This window comes from Octopus bimaculoides, chromosome 6 (assembly GCF_001194135.2).
Source record: "Octopus bimaculoides isolate UCB-OBI-ISO-001 chromosome 6, ASM119413v2, whole genome shotgun sequence".
Classification (NCBI taxonomy): Eukaryota; Metazoa; Mollusca; class Cephalopoda; order Octopoda; family Octopodidae; genus Octopus; species Octopus bimaculoides.
In genome coordinates this window covers 75,489,745-75,495,185 of record NC_068986.1, presented here as the reverse complement: position 1 = coordinate 75,495,185, position 5,441 = coordinate 75,489,745, and positions in this window count along the sequence as shown.

The window sequence follows — 5,441 nt, the reverse complement described above, 5'->3', positions numbered from 1 at the left end:
GTATATATATATATATATGTATATATATATATATATAAATGAGTAAATATTCATTGACTTCATCACTAAGGCCACACGCCTAGTGTTAGAAGAAAATACCTTTAGATTCGACAATAAAACATATCGACAGTTAAAGGGCACGGCTATGGGTACGCGGTTTGCGCCCTCATATGCAAACTTAGTTAGGGGATACATGGAAGAAAAACTTTATGAGGAAGTAGAAAAAACTTTTGATCAGGAATATAAAAAATATATCATTAAAAAGTGGAAACGCCTCCTTGATGATTGCTTCATCTTCTGGGACAAATCGAATGAAGATCTAAATATTTTTAACAGTATACTGAACACACTTCACCCATCCATCAAGTTCACGACAGAATCCAGTTGCAATGAATTACCATTCCTGGATATCCACATAAAAATACAGAACTCCACAGTCACAGCAGACATATTTTACAAAAAAACTGACACACACCAATATTTAAATTTCTACTCTTGCCATCCCTCACACACCAAAAGAAACATCCCATACACATGGCAAGACACATCTATGCTATAGTGACTGACCCCAAAATACTTGAAATCTGACTAAATGCACTCAAAGGCTTCATCACAATGCAGAAATACCCCATAGGATTAATTAACGAGGGAATTTAAAAGGCGATGAAACTGAACATCACCCAACTACGGACACCTAAGGAAAAAGTTAAGGAAAACACATATACATACAGTTAAGGAAAACACATACACATACAGTCCTGGAATAACCAACATCTTTCACGCCATAAAATCGAACTTACCTATACTCCTACTTAGCCCCAAAATGAAAAGTCTGATTGAAAAAAAAAACACCTTACGGAACAGCAGACACCAACCAAAAAATCTTTAAAAACACCTCACAAGGGCAGATTCAAATCAGAGAATGAATCAGAATTCTTAGTAAAAGAATGTGGAGATAGGAGATGTGGAACATGCAACAACATCAGCAACTTCAAATACTTGGAAAGTGGTTCCCACATAAAATTCATGACTGGATCCCTTTTCTAAATGCAGATATTAACTGCAAAACGCAAAACCTCATATACTGCATTACCTGCCCAAACTGCAAAGAAAATTACATTGGTGAAACAAATAATTCCCTCTGCCAACGAGCAAGAATCCATAGGCAACATATCCGACAAGAAAAATTACGTAAGATTCCATTAAGTAAGCATCTGGAAATACGCAGTGACGGAAAATTCAAAATTTTCCCTTTTACAAATGTGCACGGGACGATCCGCAATACCGAAAAGCAATGGAACTACATTTCATCAAAAAATTCTCTCCAAAATTGAATGTTTGAAAGAAAAGCGGAGAAAGTACATTTTGTAATGCAAAAACATGAAATTGAAAGATGCGTGATCGAAGCTACACAGTATAAACATGGGTATGTTTCCCCCCACACACGCACACACACACACACACACACAAAAAATATAAAGCACCTCTTCAAATTAATATAAAATACTTTTCATTATAACTGACCATTAAGATGTGCGTGTCTGTGTGTTTGTGTTTCTCACCCACTAGCTATTTGAGAACCGGTATTAGTTTGTTTACGTCCCAGTAACTTAACGTTTCGGCGTAGGAGATCCGATAGAATAAAAATAAAGACAAGATAGGTACTGTGGTCGGTTTCTTCGATTAAAACCCTTCAAGGCAGTATCCCAGTATGGCCACAGTCTAAAGACAGAAACAAGTAAGAGATAAGAGAAAAAATTTGTAAGGTGATTGCGTATGCATAACTTGTAACTGTACATTTGCATGTTTTGACAGCATAATTGTAATACATGATTGCATAACTGTGAGATGCGGCTTTGCAGGATAAAGAAATATATATAACAGTCAGATCTGACTATATAACTATAAGTAGTGACTATATAATTCTAATATGCTGCTTTACAGTTGCATGTGGCTGTATGATTTAAGTTGTAACTCTATAATTGCAAGGGAATTGTATATGGTATACAAGGTGACTGCATATCGTGTGCCAGTATGAGCAAAAATTGCGACTATTTAATTACAAGATGACTGCATAAATATAACATTTGACTGTATAATTGTAAAGCGTCACAGTAAAATTTTTCGGTGACCTTATAATTGTAAATTATATATTATATAAAAAACCTTTTTCGGTCACGAATGACTATGGCATTGCACCTAAAATGTTCCTCTTGAAAGTTATAATCCAGGCAAGGTTGTTTGTGAAGACCAGTAGACGCCCATGCATACCAGCCTTCTCTCTCCTCGCCACCAACGTTGTTCGAGGGAAAAGTAAAGGCTGATACAGCTTGGCACCAGTGACATTGCAACTCACTTCTACAGCTGAATAAAATAATGTGTTGGTTAAGAACACAACACACAGCCCAGTCCGAGACTCGAACTCACAACCTAATGATTACGAGCCTGATGCTCTAACCACTGATACTCTAACCATATTATATATTATAATTATATATCATATACTATAATTACGTATCATATATTATCATTATATATTTATAAGAAGGCAGTGAGCTGGCAGAACCGTTAGCACGCTGGACGAAATGCTTAACAGTACTGAGATCAAAATCCGTTGAGGTCGACTTTGCCTTTCGTCCTCTCGGGGTCGATAAATTAAGTAGTGGTGAAACACTGGGATCGATGTAATCGACTCATTTCCTCCTTCAAAATGGCTGCCTTTGTAGCAAAATTTGAAACCATTATATATTTAAAAGGTGTGATAGTATAATTTTAAGTCTTGACTACTTAGCTGTAAGTTTCAACTGCATAAATTCAAGGCGAGTGCTTAATTGCAATGTGTGACTACTATCATAAGATGTGGTTGGATAATTATACTATGTGACTAGGAATTGTAAGATGTGTCTGTATATTTGTAAGTTATGACTATAATTGCAATACGATTGTGAAGTATAATGTGTAGCTGTATCGCTTTAACGTGACTACATAATTTATAATTTGCGACAATATAATTGCAACTTGGCCGTATAATTGTGAAGCGCGGCGATATACTTATAAACTGTGACAGTATAACTCTAAGTTGCAATTTTGCATTTTCCAGTTGTCTGTATAATTATAATTATTGATTGTGTAATTATAAAGTGCAATTTTTTTATGTAGAAGGTTACTGTATAGTTGTATATTTATAAATTATGACAGTATAATTTGCAAGGTATAACTGCATAACTGTGAATTATAACTGCATAATTGCAAGTCTACGGTAGAATTTTTAGGCATGATTGCACAATTATTGGGTATGATTGCATAATTGTAATGTGTGACTCTATAATTGTAAGTTGACTGTATTACTACAAGGTAAACTTACAATTGTAATGTATAACTTTATTACTGTAAAATAATTGTATAACCGTAAGGTTTCTGTATAACAGTGTATTTGTATAATTCTAAGATGAATGTATAGATTAAAATAAGATTGTGGTTTTTAAGGTGTTACAGTATAATCGTTAGATGACTATGATAGTAAGATATAACACTATGATTGTAAGGTGTCTTTATGATAATAAGGTGACTGTATAAATGTATTATGTCTAGGGAGAATCAATATGCCAATATTTTTAACACACACACTGGTTCAATTTCACCTATTTATTATTAGTCAATTGCTTAAACATCCAGCTAACTAATTGATTGTTTGTTTAATTTGGTTAAACAGTAAGTTATTTGTTTTGTTTTTGTTTATCAAAGCTCTTTCGTTGCTACTTGCAACCTTTTCAATGACTTATTGTTTAACCAAGTTGAACAAACAATCGATTAGTTAGCTGGATATGTAACCAATTGACTAATAGTAAAGGAGTGGAATTGAACCAGTGCGTGTGTTAATAATACTGTCATAATGTCTCTCCCTGGATACAGCAAAATTTGTTTCAACACACAAATTCACATAAAGAATCTTCCAAACCAGATACAAAAAGGATGTATAATGATAATATGATTGAAAAGTTATACGTAAGGGAAGACTGTATAATTGTATAATTTGATTATAATTAATTGCATGTTTGAGTTGTAAGACGGTGACATATATAATTGTAAATGATATATTATCTATTATAATGATATACGAGGAGAAGCTGAAAACACAGGAGGATCAGTTAATTATGATTTTATTCAACACATTCCCCTCTCAGATTCACACACTTATTCCAGCAATCCTTCAGTTTTACTAAGCCCTGTAAAAGAACTCGGAAGCTTGGGCCTCCAAACAAGCCATTTGCGTTATCCTTAAAGCCAGGAACTTTTCAACACCCACCAACTGCATAAACGCAAGGTGAGTGTATAATTGTAATTTGTGATTATACTTTTCCGGGTTGTAAGACGGGTTGTATAATTAATTGTAAGTTTAGACTATGTCGATTAGAGTTTCATTTGAATATTTTTTTTATTAAAAATATAAAAACAACACAAATTTGTGATTTGAACACAGAAACGGGGAAAAAACTAAATGCGGTCGATGTTCTTGTAATTTTTTTCTCCCAGTTTTCCATGTCTTACACCCCATCAAAATCATTGAAGTAGAAAAAGGAAATACTGTTTTAGAAGGGGAAGTTTGTTGTTTGTTTCCATTTTAAAATACGATAGCAAACATAAATAATTTTCACTGAATTGAAACCATGTGGTGATCTCAGGTCTCTAAGGACTTCAAGTCTTTCATTCTTGGCAGATACTGCGACTAAATATCGATTTATCATACGTGCATACACACACACACACACACACACACGCGCACACACACACACACACACACACACACACACACACACACACACACACACACACACACACACACACACACACACACACACACACACATACAGATATATAGGCTGCGTAGAGACGATACCCTGGCAAAGAAGGTGAATATGAGGCGTGCTTATTGCTAGATGAAAAATATGTATACAAATATATACTGAATATATATCAGATTGTGAAATGCTCACAATACTCCCAAGGACATTAGCAATGGGAATAATGTAAACTGACTACAATAGGGAATTGAAACCCTCTTGTAGACTAATTATATCAGAGGTTAACCTTTACGGTCTAATCTGCATATTGATACATTGTGACGAGATAGAAAGGTTCAATTTTTCAAGAGTGGGAGTATATCGGTTACATGATTGTTAATTGATTCTAGTATGTTGGTACTAATTTTAGTGAGATACAAAAGGCTAGAGATACTGGATAATTAGTCGTTAAAAGGAAGGCGGTAAGCTGGCAGAAACGTTAGCACGCCGGGCGAAACGCTTAGCGGTATTTCGTCTACCGTTACGTTCTGAGTTCAATTTCCGCTGAGGTAGACTTTGTCTTTCATCCTTTCGGGGTCGATAAATTAAGTACCATTTACGCACTGGGGTCGATGTAATCGACTTAATATCTTTGTCGGT